The 12152-nt window shown below is 36.9% G+C and overlaps 1 long non-coding RNA gene across 1 annotated transcript in view; it reads right to left on the reverse strand.

The window, feature by feature from the left end:
• LOC130542924 (uncharacterized) overlaps positions 1-1641 on the reverse strand; it is a 182104-nt gene extending 180463 nt beyond the window's left edge. The window contains exon 1 of the long non-coding RNA XR_008957841.1: positions 1541-1641. This is a non-coding gene — a long non-coding RNA (uncharacterized LOC130542924). The remainder of the gene's footprint in view (positions 1-1540) is intronic.
• Between the last annotated feature and the right edge of the window lie 10511 nt (positions 1642-12152).

Raw genomic sequence — 12152 nt, forward strand, 5'->3', positions numbered from 1 at the left:
AACTTTGAAATGAAGACCAGTGCCAATGAAGACATGAAACATAACACAAAATTTTCAGACAATTTCTCCAATTGCACTTATTATGGATTCCAAGAACCCTTCAAATCAGGAAAGAATGACAGAAGCAAAGACTTCCTTGAAAAGCTGTAGCTACTAGAAAGGAGGTGGGGAAGAATGCATTTCTTTGTAATCCAGTATCTCACTGGGAATCCAGACAAAGGCCTCTGTTTAAAAAAAAAAAAAAGAAGAAGAAGATACGAACTCCATCCCAGCTGCCCCAAAGCCCAGCCATTGAAATTAGCTAGAGCAAATATCAGTTTGTTTTTTGATCACTGCCCATCTTGGTGTCTTACTCATCACTACATCCATAATATAGGACTATTCTTCTAAGAAAATGGCTCTGTTGTGAGTTTGTCAGTGAGCGCTCCAGTTCAGTTCAGCTAAGCTTATTTCTTTTGTTCAATGGAGAAAAGCTGTTTACAAATAATCTGTGTATAATTAGTTACCTGGTTCTAAAACTGTTTTATTTTTATTTCCTCTTTTCCTTGTGAAGCCATCAGGGCGGGGGGGAAGCTGATTACTCCCAAGTCATTATAAGCTAATATGCAGTCTAGGTAGGCTGGGTTTTGAATCCTCTGTTAATGCTGGTTAAATACTTAAAACTAATTAGACCATTTTAATAGGAGTCATTTATTATATAATGATTCTTAGGAAAGAACCTTATAGTTCATGCTGATATATGCTACCAATTACATATTTATAAATCTCAGTTTGATGTTCAAGGTCTGTTAGGCCAGGTATATAAGAAAAAGGTGATTCCCAAATGAAAGAAGATTATGTGAATGCATATAAAATTGTCGCTAATAAAATCAAAGTCAGAAACTCTTTTAAGGCTCAAGACAAGCCTTAAAACACTGACTACTGAAATGCTTTTCACATATCTCTGTTATTTCTACGTATAAACACATGAATTCTTGCATCAGTGATTGGTCAAATACAAGGTAATTCAGACAGCCAATCTAGCTGTTCATAGTTTTTACACTGCTCTTACATTTTAAGCCAAAAAATCCACCACCCCTCCAAATCTCAGGTGGGCTAACCATGGCTAACGATTCAAGAGTTTCTAAGTACTCATCTATTTCTAAAAGACAGCTGATTCTAAAATGAACTTTGAGTTTTCTTTTATGTTCCTTCGAGATAAATAAGATATGAATATCTGCTTAAAACGTAATTTATGTTATGGGTATGTATGCAGTCTTCTTTTTTTTCCTGTAGGAGCAAATCCGTGCTTGCTTAATTTTTTGTCTTTATTCTCAGCAACATAGTGTTTAGGTTCATTATATGAAATGCAGATAAAGATCTTGAGTTTCTCCTGCGAGCTTCAGTACATTCTAGAGATCCAAATGAGAACTAAAGTAGATTAAGATTTCTTATTGATCGTAGTAAACACTTCCATACATACATTAAAGAGAACATAAAAAAGTCTAAAAAAAAAAATGTAACCGGCTTTCAGTTAACATGTTAAAAACAAGACTTTTACCTTAGCAGATTCTGGTTCATCCTCCTGAATTTGCATGTAATTCTGTGCAGAGGTGTCTTAAAACCTTATTAATGCATCTAATTAAAGTAATGACAGAGAACTTCCACAGCATCTAATGAAAGAAAACAAAGATTAAATTTAAGTTAATCAGCTTTGAAATGTAAACAAGTACATTCAATCATTAAATGATTCCATTTATTTTTAACAGGTTCTTAGAAGTGAGTCTAATAAACGTCCCACCATTTTTTCTTGGTTTGCCTGCATGTTTATTAGCATCATTAATCTATTAGTAAAAGTCCAAAGGGACATTTCATGCCTGGTATAAACCTATTCTAAGTTTTTGATGAATGGAGGCAAGCAGGTAGCCAAGATTTTTCACACAATAAATTCTTAAACAGTTCGTGGATGTTTCAAAGTAGGGACTTCTAAAATATTCTAAAACTGGCACTAATAATAAAGGTTGTCATAAGACTGCCATCCCAAGATGTTAGCTCTCTGCTTTGAGAAAACAGCGTAACTGGTACTCCTAGTAAATATGTCAGCGATGGGTTTCAGAATCTGTTTCTAGCAACCAGAGAGTCCAGAGCAGAGGGAAATGTTTTTACATTTTGCAGAGTTTGGAGATGAAAGAACCAATTTCAAGGCTGATGAAGGAAGACATCACTCAGCAGGTGTGGAGCAGCCATGAGGTAATAACATTCCTCCATATAGTTTTACTAGAAGCAAAAATCAGAAACCCATAATCACTTTGACACCAGGAAAAGTCTATTTGATTCTCTGTACTTTTCCTCAAATAATCAATGGTCTGTTGGTTGGTTTGTTTTGTTTGATTTTGGTTAAAATAGGTTTGCCCTTCTAATTGAACAGAAGTTAGCATTATCCTATGTGATGTTAGATCTATCCTGAGTTACCTCAAAATCCTCCCCATTTTTCTTGCCATTATGTGTGATGGATGAAGGATGCATTCCCTGCCCAGACTCAAGGTTATTCATTATTTTTGGCATGCTAGCTCTCACTTCACTCATTTCTCTCCCACTCAATAAAACATATTAGCAAGGCAAATGATGAAAATAAGCTCATTATTGAGGTAACCAAGATCTCTTCTAATTTATACGAAAGTAAGGTATTCCTAAATTCAGGGATGTTGCTTATTAACATCTATTCATTTATTCAATAATTATTTTTTATTGTGGAAGAACATTTAACATGAGATATACCCTCTTAACAAAATTTTAAGTGTACAATACAGTATTGTTAGCTATAGGCACAATGTTGTACAACAATAGATTGTTAGCAGTAACTCCGCTTGCATAATTGAAACTTTGTACCCACTGAATAGCAGTTCCCTATTTCCCTTCCTCTGGTCTCTGGCAACTACTACTCTACTCTCCATTTCTATGAATTTGACTCTCATATATATACTTCATATCATATATATATCTATCTATATATATATATATATGTCATTATATATCATCATTATGTATATCGTATAAGGATCTCTCATATATATATATCTCATATAAGAATCATGCAGTATTTGCCCTTCTGTAATTGGTTTATTTCACTTAGAATAATGTCCTCTAGATTCATCCATGTTGTCACACATGGCCAGATTTCTTTTTTTAAGGCTAAATAATATTCTATTGCATGTATATTCCAAATTTTCCTTATGTATTGATTCACTGATAGACAGAGATTGTTTCCAAATCTACGCTACTATAAATAATGCTACAATGAATATTGGTATATCTTTTCAAGATCCTGATTTCAGTTCTTTTGGAAAAATATCCAGAAGAGCTCCTATGATGTAGCAAGCACAGTTCTAGGAAATGGGGATACTTAGTTATCAGGGAACAAATTATATGTGAAACCCCTTAATAGTGAGCTCATTGTCCCAGTTTGTTACAATATTGTGGTTGTTCAAATATGTATTCTTCAGACAACAGAGTAATTTTTTTTTATGAAAACAGAAATTTAACCATATCACTCTCTTGCTTCAGATACTGCAATGGCATCCTTTACCCTCAAGATAAAATTCCAAAACTCTACAGTGGCCAAGTCCTACAGCCTGACCTCTGCTACTTCCCCAGCCCCCTCCTGCATTGTGCCTATCCCCTATTATCTCAGCACCACACTTCTGCCACCTTGGCATCCCTTCAGTTCCTGGAATGCATTCATCCTTCCCAAGTCTTCTTTGAGCAGAAATCTCTTTTCCTTATTTTTAGTAAACCTGTCCAAATATTTTGTCCTTCAAATCTCAGCTCAAATACAACTCCTGCAGGGAAATTTTTCTTGAGTCTCAGACTAGGCTGGATGCCTCCATTACTCATTCTTACAGCATCCTGTACTTTTATATAGCAGCATTTATCTCAATATTAGCCAAAACATATTTGTTTAATTATTTGTTTAAAGCCCATCTCCCCTAAAGGACCATAATGGGGGGCCATAAGCACAGAAACAATGCCTCCCTTATTCCTTACTATCTTTTCAGTGGGTAACACAGTATCTGGCATATTATAGGACCTCAATGAGTATTTGATGAATTATTACATAAATGAACTATGCAGCATCCCATAGGTCAATGATTTGCAAGCCCTTTTGTCATAGGATCTCTTATGCTAACTGATTATTTGGGGAAACAAGACTTAATTGATCCATCAACATTTAGAGCTTTTAAGGCACTGTGAAAAACATAGTTTTAAAACCCTTGCCATTAAAAATCATTCCACAGAGTGGAATACTATTCATCAATAAAAAGAAACAAATAATGACAGATGCTGCATCATGGATGAATCTCAAAAACATGACTAGATGAAAGAAGCTGGATGGAAGAGATTACATAGTTTATGATTCCATTTATATGACATGTCCACAAAAAGCAAGTTCCTGGATACAGAAAGTAGATTAGTGGCTGCCTGGGGGTGGGAATGGGGATTAACTGTAAATGGTCATGAGGGATCTTCTTGAAGGGATGAAAATGTTCTAAAACTGATTTATGGTGATCGTTGCACCATTCAGTAAACTTATTAAAAACTGTACACTTGAAATGGGTGGTTTGTATAATATGAAAAATATATCTTAATGAAGTTGTTTTAAAAAATCATTATAAACTCTAGCTGACTTTCAACCGACCTTTTTGACATACCTGCAATTATCCTTTGTTTCACTTCTTCCAATTTGGCTTTTAAGAACACATGAAACTTGTAGTATTTCCTAATAGTGTCATGGGGGTTCATCTTGTCTAGGGATGGCTAACCTGAGCAATCATATTTCTCTAAAAGCACTATAAATACATCTAATAATCAGATACTGATTGATTGGCTAATCCCCTGTCATAACATATTTGCTTTCTCTAAGATAGATCCTAGAAAATCTCTTTCTGGTAGGAAAACATTATGGAAGAGATGAGGCTTGGAATAGGAAAACTCTGCCTCTGCGGATAAAGTGGAAAAAAACTTTGAAGCAACAAATGGAAAACCTCACACTTTTAGGCAATTACAGACTCTTGGCTGAAATTCAGCTTCAGGCTTATCTTGTGGGGAGGAATTTTTAAACACTTCAAAGTCCTACCCAGCGTTATAGCTGTCACCTTAATCTACCCCAAAAACATCCATTTCAGAAAGTTGGAGTTTCAGAGTATACTGCCGAAGAATTCTGTAATTAGAGTGAAATATAACTGTGAATGCCTACAGGGATTTTTTTTTTCTTTTGATATCATGGTAAAGTCAAGTCAAAAAGTGAAGAACAAGGATCTCTTAAAACCACATCGCAAAGCATAATGGTTCATTCCTGAGTAAGGGTGAAGTAACCCCCAGAACAAAAATAGAGATTATTTATTATGTCATGTTACACCTACCATTTATGTCAGACATGAACATTAAAACAATTTCCAGAAACAGGGAGGAATATTAGTAGGATGGACTATAATCCAGGAATTCAAGAGTTGGAGGCTTTTGCAAAAATAAAAAGATCTAGGATTTCATTCCAGTTTTAGAATTATTTTCTGTAGGGGATGCCTATCTGATATTTTTGCTAATAGTTTCTTGAGTCCAAAATTATGTTCAGAAGAAAAAGAAAATGTACTATTAAATTTTTATAGTAAAATATTATTGATAGTGTAATACTCATGTTAAATAGCAAAACTTTCATATGTATAGTTGACAAAGCAATAGAATATATACTTACTTGGTTTATTATTTTAATTTTTTACTGATATTCCTTCTTTAGTAGTTTTCCCTTTATACAACACAGCAATGACTTTTCACTTTTTACTGTCCCACTTTTTGTAAATTATGTAAATCACCATGCTGCGTCTTCTCTAAGAACACACAGACAACGATAGCTCTGTGTAGTATTATTTGAGTCAGTTACATGGAATGTTCTGATTGGTATTTGGAAATACACAAACTGGATGTTACACTATTTATTTTCATTTTTAAAAATGATTTTATATTATTTATTTGACAGAGAGAGTGACCATGAGCAGGGAGAAGGAGCAGAGGGAGAGGGAGAAGCAGACTCTCTGCTGGGCAGAGAGCCTGATGTGGGTCTTGATCCCAGGACCCCGAGATCATGACCTGACCCGAAGGCAGACACTTAACCGACTGAGCCACCCAGGCACCCCTGGATGTTACATTTTAATTTTCACCTCTTTTTTTCCGGTATTTAAAGCAGAGGTAGAAATACATCCCATGAAAAGCTTGTCACATTTTGTTAAGAATTTGCCAGGGCAAAAATCAGGTTACTGGTCCTTGTTTTCCAACATGGGCAAGCTTACCCATAAATTGCTATCCATTAGAATCCCTAAAATGAACACAGCTTTTTCCAACTCATGATGGGAAAAAAAAAAAAAAAAAAAAGTCTCCTCTTGCTTTAAAATCATAATAAGGATGTGTGTGTCTGTTTTATAGCATTTTTAGGTGTTTTATAGTGGAGGGTTTTCATACTGGCAGAAAAGGGAGAACCTGGTTCTTCTTTACTTTTTTCTGGTTTTCATATGCAGAAAGTGGTAGGGAGATGGCCTGGCTTGGAATTACCTTTCTATTGAGAAGTGCCATTTGGCGTTTCATTTAAGGAAACTGGCTCATCATCAAATTTGAAATTTTCGCATGGTATTGAACCTCTTTGGACTTAATTTCTTAGTTATAAGACATGAGGGTAAACAATATGGTCTTTAAGATCTTTTCCGGTTTAAAAAACATACAGTGATCCCTATCAAATGAATGCTCACAACCATGTGGAAGATAAGCCCTGCCCATCACACTTGACAATGATAGTTGTAAGCCATGCATGAGGCAGCCAGCAGTAATGCAGGTAGTGAATAATCACAGTATAAACCGTCTTGGCTAGTATGGATTCTACCAAACCCCACAAGTGCAATGATATTTATGGTCTTATACAGGTAACTTTTTGTTGTTATTGTTAAACTTTTATCATTTTTTTAAATTTGTGATTTGCCAGGAATGTTTGTGTTTATTTATATGAGTGTGTGGTATAATATATGAGGATATGTGTATAGGAATAATATTAAAATATTTAATAATACACTTGTTATGGAAGACAGACATATGGAAGAAATGTCGTTAAGGTCCACTGGTGTGTGTTTTTCTGTGTGTATGTGTTTCACGAACACCTGGTATTTGCCGATCTGATGTCCATCCCTGCCTTGTTCTAGCATTAGCGCCTCCCCACATTTTGCCATTGACACAACTCCCCATTTTCAGGCCATGTGAACTGATGGGCTTAACCTCAACCTAGATTCCAGAAGTGAACAAATGATTCAAACATCCAGGCAGAGCAGCTCATCTCTCTGGCTGCACTGACTTGTTAAGAAATGGGCATACCATGAGCCAAACCAATGTGACTAGATTCTAGGGATTTGTTGGTGCTGAAAGGAAGGCAGAGCTTTGTGATTCTACTAGGATTTGTGAGGTGGTAATTGGAGGAGGTATCTGCAGCTGCTAGTGGCTGCCATGGCTCATTAAGTAAAAATCTAGAAAGGAAATGTCAACAAAGCAAAAAGCAGAGCCAGGAGAAGAGAGACAGAGATAGGTAGATGGATAAAGAGAGAGAGAGAGAGAGAGAGAAAGAGAGAGATGTCTGAAGATAATATTTGAGCGCCTCTTGACTAAGCATTCCTGAAGTCTCCATCAGATGCTTTGGTTCTGTGAGCCAGGCTTTCTTCTTCCTTATGCCTCCAGTTTATTCTGGACTGGGAAACCCAGGATCAAAAGGAAACATGTTTAGAAGAGGTCATCTCCATCTAGTTCTTTCCTTCCCCTTGTGTGCACCTTTCAGATTTAACTCAGGTGTTATGCTGCCTGAGAACTCTTTCTAGAACCTGTTAACCTTGAGTTAGCTGAATGCCCTCTCCACTGTGTGGCACTAACCACATCACATTGTTATTATTTGTTAACATCTGTATTTTCTCCACTTTGTTTTGACCTCTGTGAGGTCAGGAACTTCACTTCTCTGCCCTGTATCCTCAGAACCTATCAGAAGCAGTCAGCTACTGGGGTGCCTGGGTGGCTCAGTCGGTTAAGTATCTGCTTTTGGCTCAGGTCATGATCCCAGGGTCCTGGGATTGAGCCCCGCATCAGGGCCTGCTTAGTGGGGAGCCTGCTTCTCCCTCTCCCTCTGCCCCTCCTCCTGCTTGTGCTGTCTTGCTCTCTCAAGTAAATAAAATTAAAAAAAAAAAAGAGCAGTCAGCTACTATTTGATAATTCACTAAACATAAAGCAATGAATTCACAGCCTTCTAAAATTCAAAGACGGACATGATGTCCCCTTATAGTCTTCACATCTCTGGGCCAATATATTTTAAATTTACTTTTGCTTTTTATTTTAACCTATTCTCCTATACATTTCTCCCATAGTAACCTGCCTTTATCAGTCTCTCAGTGTATTTATTTAGGCATTCATCAATATTTTAAACATCTCCTTTGAACTAATGACTGCACTAGACACGAAGAATAAAATATTGAACAAAAGCCCTGTTCTCAAGAACCTTACAGTCGGGAGTGTGAGACTAAGAACAATTACAATAAAGTGTGATTTGCTTTGGGACTGCATCAAAGAAGGATCCACAGCAGGGGCAGCTAACCTGGTTTTAAGAGGTCACTGGAGGCATGCTGAATGAAAGGGCTTTAGGCTAAATACTGAGGTGTGAGTAGATATTAACCCGCTCAAGGAAGGATCACAGAATGACCCAGGCAGACTGACCAGTTTTCTCAATCACAGAGTGATGACAATTTTGAGAGGAACTTACCTGAGCTCCATGGAGTTTCTCCTCCAGTGACAGAAGACCAAGTTTTAGAGATGTGATTTCAGTTATTACCTAGGTGACCTATTCCTTTTCCCACTCTCTTCTTGCCTTGTAAAATTTCTCCAATTGTAATTAAGACTCTTGACTTCACTTTCCCACAATACCTCCCCAACCCCACAAAATTAACCAAGATGAGTTTAATTTGGGCTCTGAAAATGGTCTTCAATAAGGCAAAGTTTCCTGAAAATGATAATAACACTATGTATTGAGAATTACTATGTTCAGTCCCTGTGGTAAATGCTTTCCCTATGATGTAGGCATTATTATTCCCATTTTATGGATGAATATATTGAGGCCCAAGACTGACCTAAATGTCACCCAGCTAAGAAGAAGAAATTTGGACTCCAACTGCACATTCTGAACCACTTTACCAGCCCAACCCTCTCCCATATCAAACAGTTTGCCCCCTAACATCTGGCTCTGAGATAATACAAGTATTTATGGGGAGGACCACTTGGGTAGAGGGAAAAGGGGAGGGAGGGGTTTAATCATGGGCCAAAGGACGGTAGCCTTGGGCGATTGTTGTCCTTGGGCAGTGGTTCATCAGAAGTGAGCAGTAAGGGAAGTGAGTGCAGTGAAAATAAGGAACACATGTTACTAGAAAGGAAGAAAAGAAGATTGGGGTATAAGCTATTTTCAAATCAAACTGAGTCCATCTATTCTGACACTGCATTCAAGAGTGAGACCTATTGGTTTAAATTATAAGTGCATGAGATTTCCAATGTTCATCATCTAATCCAGAAATTTCTGTCCCCATAGTAGGCTGTCCCCATATGTAATCATTTCATAGGATGTGTAGTACTTCTCTAGTCAAGAATCAGATTATTCTTACAGTCTTTGTGGAAATGGAATAACACATTGATAGAAAACACAATTTAGATCACTATCTTCCTAATTACAGACTTTTGTATCATTAATGGCCTGAAAGTTTAACCTAGCTGGTGCCATGTGTTTTAAGTAGACAATAGTAAATCCATTTTTCATTTTCACAATTTCATTATAAGTTTACTAGAGTAAGAGAATTAAATGATATAGTAAAGTTATAGAAAACAAAAAAAATAAGGAATCAAAAATAAGGAAAAGGTATTAACAAGGCTCCAGGAACATCAGACTTCTCTACACATTACATGTTGTTATTAGTAAAAATACAAAATATAATCAAATTTTGGACATTTCAAGAGCACAAACCTATCTGTTTTGTTGTGTAGAGCACAGAGTATAGTGTTGGGTGGTGCCAACTTCAGAGTAATAAGAATGGGGATCCCAGATGGTAAGACATGTCACTATTGTAGGGATTCTGGTAGTAGGATGTTCTCTGATCTAGGGGTGGGGGCGGGCAATTTTGTATGTTCTCTTTCAATCCTGAATCAAACCAACTCTAATTTCAAGTAAAAGGCATTTCAGATATTGATTAGGGTAGAGCTAGGTACTCTTCCAAAGAAACCAGTATTACTGAAGCTCATCTATTGCTTCTGTAAACTCCCAACGTCTGTTCCTAATCAGGAGGTGGCTCCCCTCTCAGCCCTTCTGCATTTTTGGTTCCACCATCTTCCACAACACCCTTCCAAGATCATCATGATCATCTGCATTAGGCCAGGGCAGAGGTGAGAGAGTAGGGAAGGCTCACCCACTGAAAGTGACACACATGCATCTCTCTATTCTCAAGCAAATGGCCCCACTAGTGGAGCTCACAAATGTAAATTCTGCTCAGCAACTGGGATGGTAGGGAGGAGGCTTGCACAATTTGGTGAACAAAGTTGTTGGTATTTCCTCCTGGTTTTCCCCCATCATCTCACTCACTGTTCATTTTCTTCCTACAACTCTCCATTAATAGTGAAATCTCTCTTAATTTCCCAAGCTTAGTACAGGCTTTCAAAACCAAAATTTACCTTAGATTTATGAGATCAATAGGTTATCAATAGATAAATGTATAGCCATTCAAAAAATTTACGATACAGAAGTCATCTAGCTAATTCGGGCACATAATATTTTTCCAACTCTTTGGTGTTACCTTAATTCTCCTTTTTCAATTTGATAGTAAGGTAAACTTACCTTTACATATTCCTGGTAACAATTTATCTTTCCTAGACACCTGAAAAGAAGACTTCCTTTTAAGTATTCACTTGCTAGCTCTTATTTTTAAAAGATAGGGACATGCCTCTGTAGCGCCTAACTCATCTCTTTAATAGTCAACGTAGTGTTAAACTGACTAGAGAAATTGTTTCCTAAAGGAAACTAGAGTGCAGGGTCAAATGCTATACTTGCTTATATTGGCTATCTTGTTCCTATTGCAATGGTACTTCTACCCCCTTGGAGGGCAGACCAGAGATGAGACTTCACTTTCAGACAGGATAAAAGACAATGACAGGGCTCCAATACTGTCTCTGTGACCAATATGACAGTCTTTCTTCTATGACCCTTATTGTCCATGGTATATGAACAAGTTTTTTCCAGACACTATAACTAAAAAGAAAACATCCAGTTTCTTAACATGCCTTCCCTAGTCAACCAGCCCTCTACTCCAAAGTCATAGAAAACCAATTTGCCTGAAGAATCAGACCTGGTTTTCAGTGTCTTCCCCAAAGCCAAGCATTTCTAGGTTCATAAAAGGTTCTTTTACCTTAGGGGTCTCTGCTAGAAATTATCCCACATAAACATTTTTAAAAAAGATTTTATTTATTTTCTTGAGAGAGAGAGAGAGAGAGAGAGAGCAGGGGCAGGGGCAGGGGTAGAGGGAGAGAATCCCAAGCAGACTCCATGCTGAGCCTGGAGCGTGATGTGGGGCTGGACCTCAGAATCCCGACATCATGACCTGAGTCAAAATCAAGCGTTGGAGGCTTAACCGACTAAGCCCCTCGCATAAACATTTTAAAGAATTTTAACAAACATTTTGTATGTCTCTTAAGAGAGACACTAAAGACAGGTTTCCCCCATTCCTTTATTAGAATAATTATCAGGACAGTGGATTGGCCTATCTCCTCTCTGAGTTTTCCTACAGGACATATGTTGACTTCATCAACTCTTCTAGTTTTTATTTTTTTTACTAGATCAACTAGTCCTGGTCCCCAAAACTTGTGTTGGAATTATGTTCAGGACAGAGAAAGACAGGAGGATTTCTTATATGTAACCTTTTGGAAGAAAAGACTACTTCAGCTATATTTAATGCATCAATCTCACTAAGATCAGGTATATTGTAAAATTCATCGAAATGTGTTTTTTTGAGACATATATAGATTTTTAAAATCTATCTTACACTTTGTATTTATTTATGTTTATTTCATTGTAT

Source organism: Ursus arctos, unplaced genomic scaffold (genome assembly GCF_023065955.2).
Source record: "Ursus arctos isolate Adak ecotype North America unplaced genomic scaffold, UrsArc2.0 scaffold_6, whole genome shotgun sequence".
NCBI lineage: Eukaryota > Metazoa > Chordata > Mammalia > Carnivora > Ursidae > Ursus > Ursus arctos.